The sequence below is a fragment of the Protopterus annectens genome, chromosome 6.part0, assembly GCF_019279795.1.
Source record: "Protopterus annectens isolate FY-2018-M chromosome 6.part0, PAN1.0, whole genome shotgun sequence".
Taxonomy (NCBI): domain Eukaryota; kingdom Metazoa; phylum Chordata; order Ceratodontiformes; family Protopteridae; genus Protopterus; species Protopterus annectens.
In genome coordinates this window covers 955274065-955300367 of record NC_056737.1, presented here as the reverse complement: position 1 = coordinate 955300367, position 26303 = coordinate 955274065, and positions in this window count along the sequence as shown.

Below are 26303 nucleotides of genomic sequence, written 5' to 3'. Positions count from 1 at the left end.
TACTTTTTAATCTGCCTCTCTGATGTCATGTCATGTCCAAATTTCAGATGGATATACAGTGAAAGCATTACCTCCATCTCAACAAAACTAGAAGCAATCCCGTGATTTTTACTCCCAACAAACACTCGTATCCCCTGCACATCCATGTTCCATATTCTGTCAAAATAAAAAAAAAAAATTTCTTGGGAATTCATGAGCTCAGTCAAACTACTGGAGTTAAAATGCGACCACCTTGTCAAAACTGATGTCATTTGTAGGAATCACAAATTAGACCTCCTTTATTAATCACGAGAGGTTGAGATATACCAGATATACTTGAAAACAGTCAGGGCATCCTCACCTCCTGTGTGCCTCAGACATCGACACCAAGCACTAATCTGTTCAATCAGCTTAACCTAAACAAGTCTACATTACAGTCTTTATGTTTACATCACCGCATTGTCCAGCACAGTACCTCCTTAGTTCCATCTATGGGTTAAATGTAAAATGTCACTTAACAATAGCCCTCTTAAGAATAGTTCAATTCATTTTGTATTACCTGAAGAAGGACATCTTCCTCAAATCATTGATTTGTAGTGTGTGCATAAATGTATTCAATATTCAGTCAATATATATCATTCTCAGCATTTCTATCCACAATCAACATGGTGACTCCATTCTTGTTCTTGCATCCAGGTCATGAAATAATATACCTCTCTTAACTAGTCAAATTGTACACAGGCTTAACTTTAGGTTCATACTCAGGTGTTATCTCATCTCTACCCCGAGCTGCTGCTATTAAATTGTGTACTAATATCATTGACTTATATAGGTATACTAACACCAAACTTATTTGTTGTTCGAATTCTCAGAGCATATAATCCTCAATTCCTAGGAATCTCTTTCTATAACATGCATCCATTTGTAGTTCCTCATTCAAACTCATTTATAGTGCTAGCAACTGAAATTGCAAACTGTTTCTTTCCTCTCTCTGTAGTTCACTTTTATTACAGGTGGTGTCTCACATTTCTGTGTTCTTCTCCATTATAGGCTTTGGGTCCTAGTTATAAACAATGTGTGCAATGGTATTGTAATTGTACATGTGCAGCTTCAACTCAGGGGCAAAGGAAGTGCACATGACTGGTAGTCTATCAACAAAATAGGTATGCATATAGTATGCAAATTAACATTCCATTATGTTGGTCCAAGACATCACGATTCCTGAAGTGTGCGTGAAACATATACAATGATAATTATGTGTGGAGTAGCAATTAATGGGATTACTGTACAATGGATCAGCTGCAGCCACCACTGCATGTATGATATAAGGAGTACATACTTTGCTGTGCATTATTAATCATACATTAGCCATCCATGCTGCCATCACAGCAGATTTACCACGATGTCCAGGAACATGTCATTACCATGCTAACAGATGCTTCCAGTCATGGATCCTGTACATTGGTCTTATTACATAGGAGCAGTTACATTGTTTCTATATAAATAACTGCAAGTTGGATGAGCTATGTCATTGTCAGCTGTTTTAGGTACGAAAAGTGGAGTTAGAAGACCTAGACCAATACCTTTGCAAAACTGGATCATAACTGATGACACAACTATTTTGGCCAAGGTCAGTTGGTAAAGACTTCCAGTGGATACTACAATTGTGTCTCAGGTATGTGCCAGAGATATTCTGCAGCATTATCTTTATTACATGCTAGCACATGAAGATAAGTAAATAGCGGTCTCAGCCATATGTCAGAAAATAAGCCCCCATTATATTAGGCTTCTAAGTGGAATGCTGCCTAGCCAGTATCCTTGGCACAGTGGATGTGAACTTGTGGATTAAGTGAAGTCTAGAATGTATTTTAAGTAACCTATAAAGAAGACACACAAATATATATATTTTTTTTTTGAATGTGGGGGGGGGGAAAAGTCCAAGTGTCAAATATATAATAATATAACCTCTGTCTTGACTTATACTAATAGTGGAATGGTTTTAATTATTTAAGTATTTAATTTCTCTGCATTGTATTTCTCTATTGTCACATTCATATTATATTATGCTTATGTCTTAATTTTTGTTTGGAGGAGCTTTTTCTCCCTGGGCCTCCATGAAAATGGACATTTATCCAGACCTTCCTTCCCAATCAACCCAAAATAAATAAATAAAATAAAAATAAAAAAAATATAAAAACAAAAAACAGCTATGCACAGACATACACATACATAATAGAATATACACATTTATTTGATGATGAGATGAAGATGGACCAAAGACAAAAAGCATGGCTGGGTTATGGTACCACTGTCCTGAAAGCAATTATGATGCTATTAGCAATTATGATGCTATTATGTCATATTTCAGTGTTATTTACTACAGGCTGGAATCAGAACTGACATCTCATGAATGTTTGCTATGTAATGCCAGATACTGTTTTGAGCCACAGCTGTTGACAGTCATATGACACTTGCTCATATGACACTTACTTTTATTTTTCTAAATCATGATACATCATATATGGATAGAACATCACAGAATATATGTCTGAGGATTTGAATATACTTGCTCTCTAATCTGAGTGGTTTGAGTGGACTCTCACCTATGTTTACTGCCTATTACATCCCTGCCTTACTGCCTATTACATCCCACACAACATGACACACCGGACATAGAGACACAGGGAACCTTGAGTGACATTCTGAGGATGACCGTGACACCACACATGTGACACCAACAGTGATGTGCCCAGGCATAGCAGTGAGATCTTCAGATGAAGGTAATATATGACACACATATCTTCAGATGAAGGTAAGATAAACAGCTGTAAGATAAGGTATTTAGTATCAGTAACAGTATATACAGTAGTAGTGATGCAGTATAACAAAGTATATATATAGTAAATTATATGATGCAGTTGAACAGGCATGATATATGTACAATATGATATGCAGCTGAGCAACAATATAACATGTACAATGATGTATGCAGGAAATAGTTAAGGCACAATATGTTTATTATAAAGCCCATATACAAGCATTTCATTAACAAGTTATCATCATTATCCAATGCAGTCTCACACAGTAGACCCACATATGGGCTTTTAGTGCAGTCTCCAGAGGACATAGACAGCCTTTCTATGTTGCTTCCCCCTCCCACCATGCCCACTGACTGTTATGGTAGCTTTCCATTCTAGTGAGGTGCATACACACCACCACTGCATAACCTGACTGAGATGTGGACATGACAGCACATCTTGCTATTCATGCATGAGGATGCTGTGTGTGACTGAGTCATAGCTGACATGCAGGATGCATAAGTCTTCAGGGTGGATGAACCTGAGATTACAGTGCCTTCACAACTGTGAACAACATCCACAGCATGGCATGCACATTGTCACGCACCTCTTTACATACTGTGTTTAAGTTGTTGATGTAATGCTTCATCTACTTTAGATTTTGTATTTGTAACCTAAAGACAATATCATGACACCTGTCAGACCACAAGTAAGCTGCATAGGTTATACACTGTAAGGTGTAGTGCGTGCCATGCATTCCAGGTGCAGAGTGAGACTGCTCACAGAGGCTGTGCTGCAGTATTAAGTTGTGGTGGTCTAGGTATGATACCACACTCTGTGGGGGGTGTAGTGTTATGGGTCCCCCTCAGCATGTTTATTACTACGGTTCTGAAATTCTAGAACATCTACTATTGACAATCATTATCTTTGGACACAGAAGTACAGTTACTGTGCAGTGGAAACCATTCTACTGAGGAGCCAGACCCTGACCTACATGTGTTGAGCTAATTGCAGGGGAGGCAGTTTACTAGGGGATGTATGTTTTGTGGATCTCTACATGGGTGCCACCCCTAGGTCCTGACACACTATGTTTCATGTGGCCATCACATGTCCTGTCATTACTACCATTGCTGAGGGTATACCTAGTGGCAGTACATACAGCAGGTTAGGGCACTCTCTAGTGCTGCTCCAGTGTGACAACAGCAGTGCTTGTGATGGCTGTGGATAAATCTACCTCATGAGTGGTGCCCTGGATCTCAATATCCTGTGAATAAGGAGGTGATGCAGAGACACTGCTATCAGGGTCTGTAAGAGAATCTAGGTGTTAGTGCCCAGTTGCCTTTATCCTTACACTCTAGATATGCTATGGTAACACCGACATATATTCTTTTGCTGCAGGATTTTCTTACTACAGGAGGTGCACGGTAGCTTTTACCCCATGATGTTTTCCTACCAATGTTATTTGTGGAGTGCAAAGGATTACTGTTACTGTATAGGACATGCTATGTATTGGGACAGGACAATGCAGTATGAAAACAGTGCTGTTGTACATCTTACTTTTCCACAATAGACCTAAATCTCCATCCCACATGCGTTACCCATGAGACTAAAATATATATTACAAATATTTGCATAAATTATTAAATTATTGTCTGCTGCCGGGACTTGTACTAGTTATAATGAACTTTTAAGTTTGTTTGCTGTGTGCCTTTGAACTCAGTACTTCACGCTTTATGAATGTTCCAGAAGGGACTCATTTCTAGATGACACAAGGCACTATAAAGCTCCTTATCTGTAGTGGCACTTCCTACACATCAAATTATAAACAGAAATGTAGGATTACTGTCAGAAAATAAAGATAACTGCCTAAATGATTACTGCATAAGCTGTCATCTGCTAGCATGTAATGCTTATACACTAACTATAAATATACAGCTGTCAATTTACTTTCAAACTCATTTCAATATACCATCAGCAAGCACTGTATTAATATCAGTGGAATACATTGAGCCAATTATTTTAAGACTAGACACACAAAATACATCCGTCAGAGATGTTGAGAAAAAGCTTTAATATATATTCATGATCAAAGGGCAGTATCTAGATTTGGGTCTATATTAGAAAACCAAACTTTCAAAATTTTGAGTGTTCTAATATCGACCCATTTTCAGCGAACACTGAAAATATTGAAGAATCAGAAAACCACATTTTTTCCTGGGGAAATAATTTGGTTGTCCATTTCTGTTGCTTCCGTATTTTCAGTGCTGTGGTGGAAAGTTACGGGTTGGGTTCAGGTAAGTGTGTGACTGTGTGCACGTGAGGGTTAGAGCAGGTTAGGTGAGTTAGGGTTAGGGCACGGGTCAGGTAAGTGTGCGATTGTGTGGATGTGAGGGTTAGGGCAGGGTAGGTGAGTTAGGGTTAGGGCACGGGTGAGGTGACTGTGCAATTGTGACAGACCGTAGGGTTAGGGTTTAGGTTAAGGTAAGTGGATAGTTACTGGTGTATGTACAGTTTGTGTAGGGTTAGGTGTAACAGTTTAGGTGTATGTGTGTGGATTGCTGTTTGTTTGGTGTGCTTGTGTTGTGTGTATGTGTTTTGGAACAGCAAATTTTTTCCCCTAGGAAATAATTTGCTGTTCTGTATGTTCAATGTTTTAAATTTTCGATTAATAGGGTTCGATAGTAGAACACTCAAAATTTTGAAAGTTCGGTTTTCTAATATAGACCCAACATCTTTGGTGAAGTACTTCAAAATGCCCATCAGGGTAGAGATTATACGGGAATATCTTGGCTATAGATGTTTGTCACTGTTGAAGTGACATCTCAACCCCATGTTCAAAAATGGGATAAAGGGGTTGTGGATGGATGGGTGGATGAATAGGCCACCCAGGGGCATTGTGAGGCCCAACACTGCACAAAGAAGACCTCATTACCCCTGGAAGGTCCATTCTTGTCAAAACATTTGGGCATTATTATGCTTACAAATTAGTCTCCATGTGTTTAATTGTGTTTTTTATTGTAGGTCTTTTTTCTTCCAATTTTAAAGGATGCACTAGTTTGCTTTATTGTTCTTTTTGAGAAAAAACAGCCCCTTCTCTGCTGATTTATAGTGGAATAGTTTAGTAATTGCACATTGAGAAATGACAAGATATTGGAAAAATGAATACGCTGATATTAATGAATTATTGTGTGTGTGTCTGTGTGTCTATGTGTGTGAGAGTATGTACATCTATCTGTTAGTGTGTGTGTGTGTGTGTGTGTGTGTGTGTGTGTGTGTGTGCGTGTGTGTGTGTGTGTCTATTTGTGCACATGTATGCATGTGTGTGTATGTATGTATGTATGTGAACTTTGCATGGTTGTGTGTCTGTGTGTTTCTGCATCCCTGTGAGTGAGATTAGAGTGTGTGTGTGTGTGTGTGTGTGTGTGTGTGTGTGTGTGTGTGTGTGTGTGTGTGTGTGTGTGTGTGTGTGTGTGTGTGTGTGTACTTATGTGTCTATGTTTGTGTGCATGTTTTAATTTATTTCAGAAAGCAGCATTCACATATAGTACTTATATTATTGAAGTTACATTCTACCTTACCTTTTATCACACAGAACACATATTTTAACACTAGGCATTAATAAGTGCTATTTTAACAGAGCCAATCTGTACTTTTCTGGCTCAGAAGGGGGTCCGAGGTGAGCTGTGATATTTTATGCTGCACTTTGTAGTAACACAGAAGTAAAAAACAATGGGCTGGATTCATGAAGGGTAGAGTAAGACTCCATGCAGCCAACATGTCTGCCGAGCGATCCAGGAACAGCTGGCAGGGGTGTGCAAGAGAGCTCCTAAAACTCCTCTTACATGGACAGGGCTAGGTTATGCAAATTACCTCATTTGCTGCTGAAAGTTATGCAAATGAGGTAAATTTGCAATCCAGAGAACCCTAACCTGTCCGAGTAAGAGTAGTGTTATTTGCAGAAATGTACTCCGTTGTCAACTGAGTACTGTTCGGCAAATAGCAAAATGGAGCCTGACAGCTCCAAATAAAGGATGCATCCAGTTGAGGAAGCATGCCAATGGCCAAATATACGGCCATTGGCAATTCTACCCGTTGCAAAAAAAATTAATAATTTTATTTTTTACCTCGATCTCCAAAGTTTAAGTGTAGCGCAGCGTCGCGCAAAAGTGCTGTGCTCTAAAAACCAAAGAAAAAATAAATAAAAGCCAAAAATAGGCATTTTATTATAAATATATATCTGCCATGCAAGTGAATGGCAAGCTGAAGACAACATGGCTACTGAGTAGAGGTTGCTAATGGGGGAAGCTCAGTCTAAGAGATGTAACCAATCATTAGTAGGTAATCCTTTGCAAATGTGGGTAAGGATAGTGAATCCCAGTTTCACATGGCATATGAGCAAAGTCCGTGGAGTGTAAGAGTAGGATAAGGGGAGTATCAGAGTAGAAGATAGGTGACATCATGAGGGGGGTATGTAAGAAAGAATGTAAGCTCATTGGAGCAGAGTGGCATGTGTTTGCTGTCAGTTACCCATCACTAGTAAAGGCGTGTCAACAGGTATCCTAGCTAAAGGCAAGAATTTGAAGGTGTATGCCGTGGACAACCCTAAAGTTTCTTGTAGAAGTGCCTGAAACGTGTATGCGCGTGTGTGTGCCTGTAAAACCAAGTAAGACTGTGTGCATGCGTGTGCGCCTGTGTGCGCGCGTTTAAGCTGGAGTAAGCAAGTGCAAGTTTGTTGAAACCTGTGTAAGCGCGTTTGCGCCTGTGTGCACTGGTTTTAGCCGGAATCAGCAAGTGTTAGGCCGTGTAAGCATGTGTGCGTGCATGTGAGCTGGTGTGCGCGTGTTTGCACTTGTTTGCACGGTGCTGCCCCCTGTGGAAACAGAAAGGGAAAAGGAAGCACAACAAATAGTAGGAAGTTAACCAAGGAGAAGTAGCAGAGCTAGCAGGTGAAAACAATCAGAATCAGCCAATTACACAGGCAGTACACTAGCCTAGCCCAGCACTTAAAACTTTGCAAACAACTTTCCACTATGTTTTTCTCAGAGACACTACTACACTGCAGTAAGCTAATAGAAGTGAAAACTGAAAAAGCTTTACTGAGACAAAGAAATGTTAGGGGCTGCCATTGCTGTTATAAGGCAACATATGCAACATGCTGAGGGAGGTGACAATGCGAATGCTGCTGAGCAACCCACAGTGAGGAGACGGAGAAGAGTGTACAGGCCCAGGGTAACCTACCAGGGGCTACATGAGCTGGAGATAGCGGAGTGCTATAGAGTGGACAGAGACCTCATGCAGCAAATTGTTGAGCTGTGCAGGCCACGCCTCACACACAGAACCAACAGAGGGGAACCCATCCCAGTAGAAACCAAGGTATGTGTTGGCCTAAGAATACTAGCAATAGGTACCTTCCAGAGACCATGATGGGGATTTCACAGGCATCAGCATCCAGGGTACTGCACCAGTTCCTGAATGCCATGTCAGCACATGTCGGTGATCATGTATATTTCCCCAATTCCCTGAGATATTGGCCAGTAATATCCTGAGGTAGTGGGTGCAATAGACTGCACGCACATACACATCAAAGCACCATCTGGTGAGTGGGGTAGGGTCTAGTTTAACCGCAAGGGTTTCCCCTCCATCAACTGCCAGGTCATGTGTGATACCCAGGGCATAATAATGAATGTGTGTGCTGGCTGCCCTGGAAGCTACCATGATTCCCATATATGGCATCTGACACAGCTATACCAGACATCTGCCAATGGGGACATCCCTCATGGTCACCTAGTGGGGGATGCTGAATATGCACTGGAGCCGTGACTGATGACACCCATCAGAAATGCACACACACCTGAACAGGAACGTCATAATGAGGCACACGCACAAACACGAAATGTAATAGAGCATGTGTTTGGGCTGCTCAAGTCATGGTTACGGTGCCTGGACACATCTGGTGGAGCCTTGCAGTACTCACCAACTACATGTACCCAAATAGTCATGGTATATGCTATGCTACATAATATGATCCTGCAAAAACAGCTGCAGCAGGAGCAGCATAGGGTTGGGCCAGACAGCCCCCCACCATTGCCAAGGCCATCACAGGCAGAGCATGACTCAGTAGAGGAACAACCTGAGCCTGCCCCAGTTGGCAGAAGGAGGCATGCCCAGTATGCTTTGGCCTTGGCAAAGAGGCAATGCATAGCATATACACTGGCTCAGTAGGAACCCTGGAAATGATACCTCTCTCTGACTTGCACATATAGTAAAAGGGATGCCTAACTTGACACTACCTGTTTTCAAACATGTATAGGGAGTGTAATATGTGCATCTGACATAGGCAGCCCTGCAGCACCACCTGAGGCATGATTGCCATGTGTTAAACAATATAAAGCAGTGCTAAACAGCTTTTACCACTATTTAGTATATGTAAACAAAATTGCACACACTAAGTAGCACAACTTTGGGCAATGTTGAGCAATATTGGGCAGTGTTCAGCAATGTTGGTTAACGCTGAGCAATGTTGTGCAAGTTTGGTCAAAGTTGGGCATGGTTGAGCAAAAGCAGGTAAACATGGTCATATTTGCTTTACTGTTGCTTAAGCAGTTTGGTCTGCCCAGTATGAAAATATGAAGCAGTGACAGTTCTCAAACCCAGAATACTGCGCACTATAGTCACAGTACTGAACCACTAAACCATGACAGTATTTCACTGGTCAGCCAGTATGAATAAATGTTGATAAGTCTATGCAAAGTGTCTCATGGAAACCCTGCAGGCACAGCATAATCCCTGTAGAGTTATGACACAAAGGTGAGCCCTGCAGTAAAAATACAACTCTATTTACAACACACATATAGTATAAATGTTAATATTGGGCATGTTCACACACATCAACAAATGTAGTGGACTTCACACAGCAACATACTGAAAGTTCACACTGGGCATGCTCACACACTTGAATAAATGAGGCAAATGTCAGGCAACAACGTACTGAAACATCAAACTGGGCATGCTCACACACTTAGGCCATGTCTGAGTACAGCAGTGGGCCACACATTTCAGGCAGTTGCATGTGTTAACCCAGGAACCTCTCACAATTCACCAATCTTGACTTGTGCACACAGTGATATGACAACAGACACATATATAATATATTAGAACCCTGTCATAATCAAATATGTACTACAAATACTTAGGTTGTTCATAGAAAGTTGAAAAGAAAAGAAAAAAAAAACAAATCAGTATCATCAATAAACAATGTGCACTGTAAACACTATCCAATCCAGGTCATGGAAAGATTATCTGCGAAGGAGTCGATACAGAACCATGACACTTCCTTCAGCTATGTCATAAATAGCAATGTACACTCATATATGTCCTGAGTCAGGGCCAGCTGTATATGACTGTCAATGCCAACATCCTGTCAGACAGGCCCATGCATACATACCCACCTCCCACTGACAAAAGGCCCTATCATCATACCAGGAGATATCACATGTAGAATGGGTAAACAGTTCCTTCCAAAGCTGAAAACATGACATCAGTTGGATTATATTGTGCCCTATATGTGTCATAAGTGAACTGCAGAACAAACAGAGCCTGCACATGAACAGTCTGTTGAGCCTCACCCTCTCTACAGGATATGAAACTGTTGAATGGGTTACAGCAACATATGGCACACTACACAAGTGTTGGTGCACAACAGACCATGAGAACTATAGTCTTATAAGCCAGTGAAGTCTGATCTGCAAGGCCATGGTGTCCATCATGATTTAAGTCAGAAACAGAGCTATTTGAAGCCTATAAACACACAACCCTACCAACTTTGGACTGTTCATGGGCAGATCATGTTTCCCAAACCTGCTAGACTGTTTGCAAGGCAGCCACCCAGGACATACATCAATGAAATGAGCTACACATGTCCCACATACACTTTGAATAGGCCTTTTCCAACATCCTAGACACATGTCATATCCACAAAATCAATAACCTGTGCATAAATATGTATTGTCATCGGATGGATTGGCAACTGGGCCACAGATAGATCACACAAGGTAAGAATTTAGGAGTCCTGTTCAAGCTGATAACACCTGCTGTCCCCATGTCTCAATCCTGGGATTGCATAAAACTAAGTGCACACACATTACCATGTCTAGTCTGATGATGTCAGCATCCCACAAATATAGCAGTGGAAATGAAAACACCCAGTAAAGCATATAGCGCATTGTGGTAATGTGTTAATGCGTATCTCTCCAATATCATAACACAGTTAGGTAAGGGTTTAAATCCTGCAGTTGCTGAGTGTGTGTGTTGGCGTATGTGTCTGTGTGATTTCCTTTGAGAGTATTCCCCTTTTGGAGACTAGGCAAACACCTTAAAAGTGTTATATTCCTGTTTGGCAAGTCTGATGATGTCAGCATCCTACAAATATAGTAGTGGAAATGAAAGCTCCCACTAAAACATATAGCACGTCGTGTTAATGCGTATCTTTCTAGTATCATAACATACCTAGGTAGGAGTTTGAATCCTGCAATTGTTGAGTGTGTGTAGGGGGAGTGTGTAATTTCCTTAGAGAGTATTGCCCTTTTTGGAGACTAGGAAAACACCTTAAAAGTGTTACATTCCTGTTTGGCAAGTCTGATGATGTCAGCATCCTACAAATATAGCAGTGGAAATAAAAACTCCCAGTAAAGCATATAGCGTGTCGTGTTAATGGATATCTCTCTAGTATCATAACATAGTTAGGTAGGGGTTGCAATCCTAAAATTGCAGACTGTGTGTGGGGGGTGTTTATGTTTCTGTGTGATTTCCTTTCAGAGTATTGCCCTTTTTGGAGACTAGGAAAACACGTTAAAAGTGGTACATTCCTGTTTGGCAAGTCTGATGATGTCAGCATCCTACAAATATAGCAGTGGAAATGAAAACTCCCAGTAAAGCATATCGCGTGTCGTGTTAATGCGTATTTTTTTAGTATCATAACACAGTCAGGTAGGGGTTTGAATCCTACAATTGCCGGGGGTGTGTATGTTTCAGTGTGATTTCCTTTCAGAGTATTTCCCTTTTGGGAGACTAGGAAAACACCTTAAAAGTGTTACATTCCTGTTTGGCAAGTCTGATGATGTCAGCATCCTACAAATATAGCAGTGGAAATAAAAACTCCCACTAAAGCATATAGCGTGTCGTGTTAATGCATATCTTTTTAGTACCATAACGTTTTTAGGTAGGGGTTTGAATCCTACAATTGCTGAGTGTGCGTGGAGGGGATGCGTATTTTTCTGTGTGATTTTCTTTCAGAGTATTGCCCTTTTGGGAGACTAGGAAAACACCTTAAAAGTGTCACATTCCTGTTTGGCAAGTCTGATGATGTCAGCATCCTACAAATATAGCAGTGGAAATAAAAGCTCCTAGTAAAGCATATAGCGCGTCGTGTTAATGCATATCTTTCTAGTATCATAACATAGTTAGGTAGGGGTTTGAATCCTATAATTGCTGAGTGTGTGTGGGGGGATGTGTGTGATTTTCTTTCAGAGTATTGCCCTTTTTGGAGACTAGGAAAACATGTTAAAAGTGTTACATTCCTGTTTGGCAAGTCTGATGATGTCAGCATCCTACAAATATAGCAGTGAAAATAAAAACTCCCAATAAAGCATATAGCGCATTGTGTTAAAGCGTACCTTTATAATATCATAACGTAGTTAGGTAGGGGTTTGAATCCTACAATTGCTGAGTGTGTGTGGTGTGCCTATATTTCTGTGCGATTTCCTTTCAGAGTGTTGCCCTTTTTGGGACTAGGAAAACACCTTAAAAGTGTTACATTCCTGTTTGGCAAGTCTGATGATGTCAGCATCCTACAAATATAGCAGTGGAAATAAAAGCTCCCACTAAAGCATATAATGCATCATGTTAATGCGTATCTTTCTAGAATCATAACATAATTAGGTAGGGGTATGAATCCTACAATTGCTGAGTGTGGGGGGATGTGTATGTTTCTGTGTGATTTCCTTTCAGAGTATTGCCCTTTTGGAGACTAGGAAAACACCTTAAAAGCGTTACATTCCTGTTTGGCAAGTCTGATGATGTCAGCATCCTACAAACATAGCAGTGGAAATGAAAGCTCTCAGTAAAGCATATAGCATGTCATGTTAATGTGTATCTTTCTAGTATCACAACATAGTTAGGTAGGGGTTTAAATCCTACAATTGCTGAGTGTGTGTATGTTTCTGTGTGATTTCCTCTAAGAGTATTGCCCTTTTTGGAGACTAGGAAACCACCTTAACAGTGTTACATTCCTGTTTGGCAAATCTGATGATGTCAGCATCCTACAAATATAGCAGTGGAAATGAAACCCCCCCAGTAAAGCATATAGCGCATCGTGTTAATGCGTATTTCTCTAATATCATAACATAGCTAAATAGGAGTTTGAATCATGCAATTGCTGAGTGTGTGTGTGTGTGTGTGTGTGTGGTACTGTTGGTCAATGTGTTGCGTGTTTAGCTTTTACTACTGTATGACATATCAGTATAACAACAGTATGTGCATTGCACACTTCAGGTATCTGTGTGGCAAATACATATATGTACATGTGACCTCAATTAGTTCATAGGTGTGAAGCCTGCTTTCTACATGAATACATCTGTTACCTATGACAGATTGTGCTGCTGCTTCTCAGACCTTCGGTCACATATGTATGTTTGTGACAAGGCCAGCCACTGTAGTGATCTGTGGCCTAGGTCGTCTGTGTCGTACCCACCCATGACAGTTTCTATAGAATAGTATGAATGAGGGTTCATGCCTTGGGTATATTTCAGACATGTTCAAACACAACAAGGTCTGTCAATAATGGACATTCATTATAGGTGTACAACAACTTTGTGGATATGCATACAGACCCCTTATTGGTTATGTGATACACCGAGGGACTTCAGAATACCTATGGAAATGTGAATACCAAAGGACAGATGACATAACACTTGGTTGTATGTACACATCGGTACCCGTTCTACATGTTTGGGGCTATTACCTATGTGGTACTGTCGGGATACTATGTTTAATAAATGTGGATGACTATGCTATAGTTGGCTTACAGCTGTACAGCATGGGTTGAACAACAGGTATCTGTCTGTATGATACCCATGTGGAGGATAAGTGTCTCATCCGGAGAATGCATTGTAGGCCACTGTATGCATTTCCAGATGTGGACGGACATATCCCTAGTGTGTTTGCTTGTACCTAAGAGAGCTATATGCCAAACAGGAGTGGTCCCAGGAATGGGTGGTGGTCAATACCACTGGTTACTGGTATAGTATAGTACCAGACGGATCCAAATGCTACTGAGTTTCCTACATCTGTGTGTCAGTTGTCAAGACATCATCTAATGATTGGTCATAGTCAGGCTGTTGAGGTTGTGTACACTACCAGAATGCAAACCAATGACAGATAGTAATAGTATCACCCACAGCATAGTGTCAAACCGTGTCATACACACATGTGTACCCAAGTTAAAACATATGTGTATTAAAATGCATACTGGCCACCAATAGAAACAATGAAGTCTTGACACTGTGTAATACAGGGCATGTCACCCTTCCCATGTATCCACTATGCACGTACATGCAAACAGTGCACCTCCACCATGTTCACAAATGTACACCTGCAAATCTGCACTACACACATCACACACGTACTGTCCACTCACCAACACATGCTGCCAAAACTATACACACATCAGCCAAGTGACACATGGGCGGACAATACATTTTTGGAATTAACACTGTTGTAAACAATACTACATTGATAATCATAGCTTTAATGCATCATGCCTGCTCAGATACACCTACAGGGATATCATTACACTGTACTGTTGACAACATGCTAACATTGCTACACTGCTATAAAGTCATCCTGTGCATCAGCACCATGTTAGCCTGTTCCTTCATCAATGTTACAGATGACAGGAGGTGGCACAGTTTCATCATATGCACAGGGTGTGTTGTTGGTTTGCCAGAGCCTGACATTGACCCATCCAATCGACATGTATGTGTGTGTGTGTGTGTGTGTGTGTGTGTGTGTGTGTGTGTGTGTGTGTGTGTGTGTGTGTGTGTGTGTGTGTGTGTGTGAGGGACAACAGTACAGAATGGGTCAATGTTGATGTAATGTGTGTGTGTATGTGTTAGCCCTAGGTGTTTGGATTATGTGTGTGTGTCTGCATGCACACAGTTCCACCATGTGGCTGCCATATACGGGAGGTTGTGGGACAGCCACAGACTGTACCTACCAGGCTGTACAGATCACCATCTCTGGCCACAGACAGAGTACTTGTGCCTAGCAGGGGTGCAACGGACAGTATTGGGTACTAAGCCAGACTGGGTACTATCATCAGAGGCAGAGGGATGTCGACTGGACCCATGTCCCTGCTGGGACTGGCCAGAGCCATGTGCACGTGGTATTCTATAACGGTCTATTGACAGCCCTGCTCCAACATTGCTGGGGCTGGTACTGCCACTACGGGAGCGGCTGTGACTTGTGTGTTGTCCGCGATGACTGCCAGCCGATGATGTTGCTGGCATATGTCCACGTCGACATCTCAGCCATCCTGCACTGTCCTGGCACATGGACATGACATTGCAGAGGACATCTAATGTCTCCCCCCAACGTCTATCAATGACCTCGGTGTAGTGATGCACTGCATCGGCAAGGTCACGGATACTGTCATTGAAAGCGGTGTTATGGGCCCTCTGCACCCTCAGTCCCTGTCTGGTGTACCGTTCCATACGTGCCTGTGCCTGCATTACAGCCTGGAACATACCTGAGGTTGTAAGACCTGTGGGGGCATGTCTGCCAGGGGCATTATGACCAGCAGTGCTCTCACGAGACCCCTGGACATCCACCTATGTGGTACCATTCCAGGAATCTGGGTATGGCTGCTGTGAGGGGTTGCATGTGCCATAGATACCACACTATCCTGGTCAATGCCTACTGTATGCTGTCCCTCAGCTAAGGCCATTGGTGATGAGGGATGTATTGGCAGTATGAATGTGCACATAGATGGTGTGGAAAGCTGTGTACTGTCGATTGGCGGAACAATGACAGACCCTGTCAAACCTGCCTGTGCCACAACACATTTCATCATCTCCACTATTTGTGGCAGTGTCTTCAGGTTCCCTGCTGCACTCAACCAACACAACCTCAGCACCTGTGAGAGGGAGACAGGAAACACACTTTACAATCTGTACATGATGTTAGCACACATGCACACATGCACACATACACACATACACACATGAACACATGCACACATGCTCACATGAACACATGCATACATGCACACATGCACACATGCACACATGAACACATGCACACATGCACACATGCACACATGAACACATGCACACATGCACACATGAACACATGCACACATGCAGACATGAACACATGAACACATGCACACATGCACACATGCCCACATGAACACATGAACACATGCACACATGCACACACACACACACACACACACACACACACACACACACACACACACACACACACACACACACACACCAACAGCAATCCAGAACATACCTATTAGTGGTTGGTGGTGGAGTACAGTATCACAAGCCAAAGAGTCCTATCACACGTGTCAGAATGCAAGATGTGTGTTGCTCAACAGCATGCAGTGTGAGTGTAGAGAGTCCTTGTTAATAACAGTATACATGTGTTTGCTGCATGTGTGTTGTTCAATGATTGGCCTCACCCTGGAACAGAATGTGTACATGGACACAATATTGATGTGCAAGTATTAAATGCTTTTCAATGTCCTGTGCACCATCACTCACAGGTATACATACCATGACTGGATGCACACAACTGTCAGGTGTATAGCAATGAATGCTATGTGTTGTACTGTAGTTACTGTAACTGGATGGTAGTGTAGTAACATGAGCCATCATCAGGCAGCATCATGTGGTCACTCAAGGCCACTAATGTGTGCCACACTGGCAACTATCTTGCTGTACCTGAACTGCAGCACTGTGGCTACATTAACCATTTCACAGGCAGTTGTTACATGGCTATGTAAGGTATTCAATAGGGAGCATTGCCTAACATGAATGTCTTGTTTGTTGAAGAGTTTTGCACCACCCCATGATAGTCCTCTAACCCTCAGGTATAGTATGTGTGCTGTGTGGATGACATTTGGGATACTGGAGTCTGACCTTACAGCAGCTGTCTACATACACCATGTGTATCATATTAACACGTACTGTGTATGACAAGGTGGTGTATATTGTGTGCATGTGTATTGACTCTGCCTATACAATGTCCACTACTGTGTACCACAATTGCTTGGCATGCTATACACAATAGCATGTGTTTGAGGCAGCCACTCATGCTACTGGGATGTGCATAGTCCCACAGAAAACTTGCAGAGCATGCGTTATGTGTAGGTGTTGTACATATGTATATGGCCTAAAACTCACCTATGACATGCACATGTTATTTGCCATATTAAATGTAGAATGCTCACCAGCATGGGTCTGCTGTCTTGCTGTCACATCAGAGGGACCTATAAGGATATGAGACAGTTTGTCAGTGTCAACAACTGTGGCATTGCTGCTGTGACTTTGCAATTTTACAGTAGTACAACGGTTGACAGTCACAGGCATACAGATTATGCTCCAAATTATCAGAATTGCACAACACCAGGCTCCACATCTTCCAAATACACAATACACATCTGACATATGCATGTTCTAACAATCGAGCTAACAGTAGTCTACAGATATGGCATGTTACCTGCATGCTCAGAGTCAACTTGCTGGTGACTCCGGCCTCCATGATGACACATGTTTGTTGTAGTGGTTGGCCAGGAGCCACCATGCTGAGGAGCAGCTCTTCCACTCTGGTGAGGGGCGGATGTGATGCTGCATCACCACCTGTGGCAAGCTGTTGTCTGCGGACATCAGAGGCATGCTGCCGGACATGTCTGATTAAATCACTGCAGTGATGGCGTACCTGCTCATAAGTCCGGTTATGCATGCCTACGTCATTAACCCAATGGACAACATCCTGCCACAGTGCAGTGCGGTCATGCTGGTTTTGGCTGGTTCTGGAGAACAGCAGGGTGTGATGTTGTAATAGTGTGGATATAATTATTTCCTCCTCTTCAGGGGAATATGCAGTGTTGCGATGATGAGATATGTCCCGGGAAGAAAATAAAACAATTATTGTGAGCAAGTCTTGTGGCACACTTAACATTCTAAAGTACAGATATCAATGAAATGCCATATATAGCAACCTATTGGCTGTCAGTAGATACACACTTTTATTACCACACATCAGTGCTCAGCCCACAACTGCCTGACAGTGCCTGGCACGTTCTATATATTAAACCATGTTCTGCACAGCAACAAAGTGAAACCAGTATGTAAGACTATACAACAGCACATGGCACACTGTATGTGACACAATGCACCACCTAGCCACAGGAGGTATATATGAAGCTAATGCATACAGAAATTTGTCATCCATTGAAATTATTGTAAAGTACAGTTACAGTACTACCAGTACACCACACTACTTGTTGATAGCAAACCCCTAAGTAACATATGTGCACATTCATCAATATAGGTGGCATACTGCTGTACTACACTATACATGTTGCTAGATATGCACTTATATCCTGTAACACACATACGACCGAGGCCATGTTACAGGCATACCCACACACACATCAGACATACCTACAAGACACAAAGGTATGGCAACCCAGATGAGCTTTACCTGTGTACCATACAGTACTGTGTGTCAGCACTTACAAAACCTTATGCCTGAGGTATGTAATGTGAGAGGACTACAGGTAACAAACAGAACAGTGTTTCCAAGCAATGTGGATATACACCATACTGTGCTGTTTAGGCCTACAGCTTCAGGTAGTACTACAGTTCATAAGGGATTTGTATTCACTAGTGTTAACAATCAATGTGCATACTTGTACTGCTTTAGCCTACAATGGCACACTCCATTCAACACCATGGGACTATGTCACACCGTATACCATACTGCTTTTGCTGCCTAGCAATAGCATACATATCTTTTGCGGTGATCAGAGCTAGAACACTACATACCACGATATATACACATTCACCATCACACTCAGTCAACCTCACATAGCAATTTATGTAACATGTACATGCGTGTGTGTATCAGGTCACAGGTAGCTCATAGGTTATTAGTCATAGGGCCTATAGAAGCCTAGCCATATGGTACCCTGCCCTTCAACACCCATATAATTTAAGTTCATGTGCCCCTGTCATGCAGAGCCACAGAGGTGATTCCCGGGTTGTATTTCCTATCTCACATCCATTCATCATGATTATTCATGACGACTGCTAATGAGGACCTTTCTTTGCTATTGATAGGTAGTTAGTTCCCGGGTATGGTATGTGTCTGAGATGAGAATGTACCACTCCAGCATGTTCTGCTTTTTGACATTACAAGGTTTATATCAGTACAGTGTGTAGCTTGTAGGGATTTTGATCTGTTGACATGGAGCATGTCCAACACCTGTAGGTTTGGCATAGCTTTGTATGTTAGGCAGAGGTTGGTTCTGGGTGGGCGATATGTGACACAGTGTAGCTGTGGTTTTGGAAGACAGTCTGCATAGGGCATCTGTTTGAGTCTGGTAATACTCTTTGTGGTGTTTGTGCCTGGCATCTACAGTTGCTGTAGATGTCTTCTGAGGTACATACCAAAAGGCCCATTGTACTCTATGATGGGTTTTATGACTGATGAGTAGAGTGGAACACTGACCTCTCATTCCATGGATGACACACCTTTTGTGATGACATGTGGACCGTACACAGTTTACATGACTAGTGTGCCACTGTGATTATCAAAAGGGACACTACTGTCCACCTGTGTCCTGTGGTCTCTTATCACACTTTTGGTGTTGAGTAGACTACTACCTATGTGGTAGTTCATGGGTACAGGGTTTTTAACAAAAGGGATGGCAATACATTTACAGTATTGAGCGTGAGCGTACATATAAACATCCATTGGTGTACATATAGATTTACATGTAGGCACATATACAGTCCACCTTTCATGGTGGGAATATCAATTATGCAAGGGTTGAGAGAGATACAGTTATGTAATAATTTTGCACAGTCTTGTGCAGAATGCATTGAGGGTATTCTCAGGCCATGTATCTTTAGCAGGACTCCCTGTCTGGAAGACTATAAACTTAACAAATCATACCCACAGCGTTTGAACACCACATGTCATATACCAGCATTGTATGCTGTCTTGTTTGCCACACATTACAACCTACATGAAAATATGCACATAACAACCTTCACCAACATATATATATATATATATATATATATATATATATATATATATATATATATATATATCCACCCTTCACAAACAGTTGCAGTATGTACCTTGCTCTATGCACATGTTAAGATGCTAATATATCTGACACATAAATATCTCTACATATGTGTGTGCCATACACACACAAGGTACACACTGTTGTATGTCTGTAGACCTCATGGATGACCTGTTGGGTCTTGCTACAACATAAACAGTTGTCACATGTGTGCATAACAGTAATATTACAGGGAGTATTTATAGCTGCTAATGCTACATTACTATACTAGCCTGGTACAGCAGTTGCCAATGCTAAGCTACACATTATATGACTATCATGCATGTGTTACTCTGTCACATCCAGGTTTATATAGCTGTTTGCACTACTCCCCCAGACAGCCATTATACACAGTACTGTACAGAACATAGATGACATGATCGGATGTTTGACATTAAATGCTGAGCTACATATGTCACAATTATGTCCCACTGCACACAGCTACACACTAATTTGTCCATGGCAGTAGTCATGCATGGCATCAGTGCATACATACCTACTGCTGCCACATATGCATGTTTCAAAGTATTTACAGTACTCTTCATAAACATCTACTACTTGCCGGTAATCACATATCTGTCACATACCTGTTTGTCACTTTCAGGTCCATCTGTGTATGTTTTGACAATTTTTTTTTTGGTGTTACTTAAGTGAAGATTGCTTCTACTTAATTCCTTTTGCTTATTAATTACGTTTTTTTTTACTTAATTAATATATTTGTTTGCTGATTCACTCAAGTATTTTTACTTAATTACGCTTTTGTGTTATTAAGTAATAACTAGTTTTTACTCATCCACAAGTTCAGTGATGCTTTATCACATGCAATGTAATGATTGCTTCTGGGGATAGCAAGTACAGTCTGCTTTTATAGGTATCTGCACATGTGCATGTGATGATCTCTGCACCAATTGGTGTCCAGCATTTGTGTGGTAATTGCAGTACTCACTGTCATAGCAACCCAATGCTATAAATTGCTAGGTTTTGTAGGCGTAGCCCTTTCTGATTTCCAGAGTGGGGCCCATGCTTGTTGGCTGTGGACACTGTTGTTTACGTCAGAAGGTTGGCATACTTCTTATATCTGAAGCTAGAGGTGTAGACAGTGATGTACATGTTGTACTCAGACCTGACTGTTGCCACTTCCAGTACAGAGCTATCAGTGTAGAGTTTAACTCACCCCTACAAATGCTTACACAAGATATATGTGAGTATGTAGTTTCTTTTCTACTTATGTAATTGACTGCCATACAAAAGTAGTTATTGAGAAGTATTCTTTTGACACATTAACTGTTTGTGGACTGTTATACTGTGCATATTGATGTACTCACTTCTGCAGGGTTTGTGTATTTTTATTGTTGACATTAGCACAGGAGTCTCAGGTAAACTGGAGAATTCCACTACTGAGTATGCCTACCTACATCCTTGGTTGACCCTAAACACACGTATATTTAAAATATGGGGGGTGCAGACATACAGATAACATTATATCTTATTGTGTGAGTGTTATCTTACTGGACTTAATAGATTGGTGTGTACCTGTTGGTTTATCAAGGCAGGTGGTCTGTCTGCATAGTTCCCAACTGTGAACCTATCCAGATGGTAGCCAGATGTTAGCCTGTTATTCTTTGTCTGTGCAACCCACAGGTGTTTTCAGCACTGGTACAATGGCATTGTTACAGTCAGTTGCTACCAGTACATGGTTAGATCCGTTGTTATTTCTGTGTTGTTCTCCTACATAAGGGTATGCTTGTGGAAGTCCTCACAAAGCTATTTGCAGAGTGTGTAACAGCAGATGAGCTGATATGCCTGTGTGTTTGTGGCTCTGCCAGGCCTATGAAACACTCAGATACATATTTGCTTGGAGTCAGGGATAGGTAGTTAAAAGTGAGGTACACCTTCCAACTAATAGAGACAGTAAGTGAAGACTTGAGTGAAGCAGTGCATATGGATTAGTACTCCTTTTATGAAGTACAAGCGGTGTCTACTGTTATTATTGTGAGTATTCACTGTGTAATACACCACCTCTCTGACTAACGTTAGTACTTTTCAGAGGGATTCAGAGGGACACAGTTAAAATATGTTTCACAATCAGGAAGTATGGCCTCTGCCCTAACCAGATATGCCAGTGTTTGTCCTGCTATGATACTGTGTGGGGGTTGCAAAGTGCCTCAATAACATTATTTGCTGCGAGAATGGCTGCTTCTCTTATCACAGTCATGTAATGCAATTCCACAACAATTGCTGGTAAAGATCCACAGAACAAGCTTTGTGTTATGGCCTTCCTATTTTTCATTTACATTCACTCATTGTTTTGCATAATATATTTATTTCAGCACCAAGTTATTTTATATCTGCTGTGGCTTAGTGGTACTTCATGCAGTCAAGTGTGCTCAAGCTGACAGAAGTGTTTTATTTTGCTGCTGAACAGAACAAGGGCCCTGACATACAGAGTGATTAAGGCACTTTTAAGCAGTTGTAAGCGGGTTTGCATGAGTTTGCATGATGCTTAGCGATGCTAAGCTTAGCGCACACATGTTCACACTCGCTCAAACCCGCTAACTACTGCTTAAAAGTGCTTACTCCCGCTAACCCCCGTGCTAATTTCTTTGAAAGAAAAGAAAATGGGGAGATAGGAAAGTGGTGAAAAAGGGGGCACAAAGAGGGAAAGACAGTGGGGAAACCAGCTTGGGATGTGCAGGATGGGTGTAGGGAAGGTCCATAGCTGCCCATTTCTTTACCAGCAACAGTTGTGCATATGTTACAAATTTGGAGTGAAATTTGAAACCTTCCACCTCTGAGAGAGGGGTGAGGACAACAAAGTATGTTGTACTGCCAATTCTAATTATCAGTTTACATGTCCAGCAGACATGTGTTCGAAATGGGCAGCTATGTATGGGGCGTAATTTTTTTGTGGGTACAGATTGCCCTTTTTTTTTTTTTCAGGTGAGAGTGGAATGTGAGGTAGAGGAAGTAGGTATATTTGGGGAGGTAGGTTGGGGAGGTAAACAGACAAGACAAACAAGACGCATACAGGGGTGGAGTATGACACATGGGGTGGGTGAACACAATTGATGGGGACGGATGTTTGGAAATCGCAAGCCCATGAGCCCACAGATGGTAACAGTGGGACTGAGATCCCCACCCATGGGCAGTCACCACTGAACCTTCACAGACCCGAGGGTGGCTGTGTTGGGGGCAGTGTAGGAGGGGCAGGCTCACCAGTGAGTCGCACCACTCTCGCCTCGAGCTGGAGTAGGGGATCAGCGACTAAATGCTGGATCACCCTACGCACCACAACCCGGACCCTTCAGAGGGTGACAGGTGGCCCTTCTCCGACCACGCTTGCAGGGGGGGGACGAGCCCCACTCCTTGCAGTGCTTCCACCCGAAGGTGGCACAGGACCAATGGAGGAGGGTAGCCTGGGCTGGGCACCAGACCTGCTGGTGCCAGGTGCAATCGCCAGCTGAGGAGGGACAGGTGGTTCCGCTGGGACCGGCCTTCCCATACGTTCTGTGATTAGGTGTGTTTAATTACAACATAAACAACAGCATTCCAAATTAGTTGTAACAGCATGCAGTAATTTCCCATTAACTCAACACACCAGGGTTCCAACAGTTGAACAGCAAGCATAACACATGCATATATTGAACGGCAGTGGACATTACAACAGCATGCAGGGATGATTGGTGGCAACAGGCCACCAAGATTGTGGTGTTTGAACAGGGCACATGCATCAAAGAAAATGCAGATTTTTATAGAACAATAGGGCATATGTCCCAACAAATGTTTTGAAATTAGACATACCCATTGAGGTGTGGAATTGCATTGTTTATGCACATATAGTAGGGTGTAAAAAGAAACCTCCATTAACATCTTATAAGTACTTTTACGCTACACTACATTCCTATTGACTGCAGGTGTATATCCCCTACATGTATTATTACACTAGGCAACATGCATTAGATTGTGTAATGGGTTTGGCTAGTTCATGATATACCTGACCTATATCTGACATACTAACTGTCCAAGATGCAGATGTTACTGCTACATAGTTATATTTTATTTTTATATTTATGTATCTACATATCTGGATGTGTTCACGTGACATTTTCAGTTACATTTCTACAGAACCCTACATTTCATGTAGCACACTCACATTTCTGGGGAACACCTTGACAAGCTACTCGTGTGCCAGATTTACCTATGCATGCCAGACATTTACCGACTGTTGAGGACTGTATATATGCTTCACAGCTACTGGCACTTCCTTCATCCACTTTATATGGGACTGCACAACTGTGGGTTGACAGCACTTAATACAACAGTACTATTTATTTAATGCAAGGGTACAACAACATTTCAAAGAAGTGACACAGACACACTCCATGTATTATACCTTTATTAATTACATTAAACACTGTTTTCTACAGGCTCTCTCCTTTATTTGATATTACAGTGCATACGGAAGACCTATTCAAGACATATTATACCTTTATTGATAGGTTACAACACTCTTTTTCAGGCTCGCTCACTTATTTTATATGACAGTACATGCAGAGATAGTATTCCAGACTTATTTTACCTTTATTAATGGGTTACTACACTCTATTTCTGGCTCTCTGACTTATGTTATATAACAGTACATGCAGAGAAATTATTCAGGGCATTTTATAGCTGTATTATTGGGCTACAACACTTTGTTCATGCTCTCTCACATATATTATATAACAATACATGCAGAATAATTACTAACCTGCCTGGTGGCACAGCCTTAGCAGCCTATCTGCATAGGCTTGCTGATTTGCAGCATGGACACCTGCAGCTATGAAGTAAATGAAGGGATATTGAGACATAACTATCCATTATTTAGACTATATTAGCATGTCTTACATACTGCATTCCATGGCTACCTACTCAGTAGTGGGGCATCTTGCATATGAGTGGCCTCCTGGATCCATTGGTTCAGTAGGTCCTGCTTCCATCTCTTCAGGTCTGCATGGTGGTGACGGACCTGCTCACCAGTCCGAGGGATGCCTGTGGCACTGGTGAGATCATGAGCCAACTGGTTCCAAGCCTCTGCTTTATACTCCGTCCCTTGGAACTGGCCCTGCAGGAGTCGAGACTCATGACGATGGACAAGGAGCCAAACCATGTATTTTGACTCCTCTATGCCCCAGCGTTGCACTCGAAAGTGAGTACCCTCTCCAGCACCAGACATTCTAACTGCAGATGGGTGCTACAATCAGTTATGGTGAGTATTCCCGCCTATGGAGCTTAAATATGCCGCATTTCCTGCACTTTTTTGTTATTGGCCATTTTTGAAAATTCTCAGCTGACTGCAGACCTGCTTAGCAATGGTTAATATACCATTTATAAGTATATGTATGTTAACAGTGGATGCTTATCCTAAGCTGTCATGGCTTAGTGGTTCAGTACTTTGATTATGGTGCACAGTGTCCCGCGTTTGAAACTTGTCATTGCATTTTATTTTACTACTGTCCAGACAGGCTAGGGGGTGTGGCCGTGTATAGGCAACTTTGCTCAACGTTGCTCCACGTTGCTCCTCATTGCCCGACGTTGCTCCACGTTGCCCTATGGTGCACTGGTTAGCGTGGTGCGCAGCTCCATGCAAAATTATTGCACTGGGTAAAGCGCTGCTTTGCTGTGGGCAACTATATTGTGCTGGGTAAAGTGCTGCTTAGCTGTGGGCAACTAGATTGCGCTGGGTAAAGCACTGCTTAGATGTGGCCAACTAGATTGCGCTGGGTAAAGCGCTGCTTAGCTATGGCATTTATATGTCAAGATCCTTCTTACATTTCTATATATACATTTTGTTCACTGATACATAGGCCATTTCAATGCTTTTTAGTAATATTTTAGTCATATATATGTCAGGAATTATTTCATATGCTAATTTAAAGCATAAAATAGAGAGGGGAGTGGTGGGACTCAAACTGTAAATGCCTCCTCTTTGTGCGAAGGCTGTACCACTACACTATTGCTATTTGGATTAATTTGCATAAACATTTGTTATTATGCTCTTCAATGTCGACATTGCTAACTCTAGCTAAGCTATGGGCACACCCGAGCAAACACGCGCA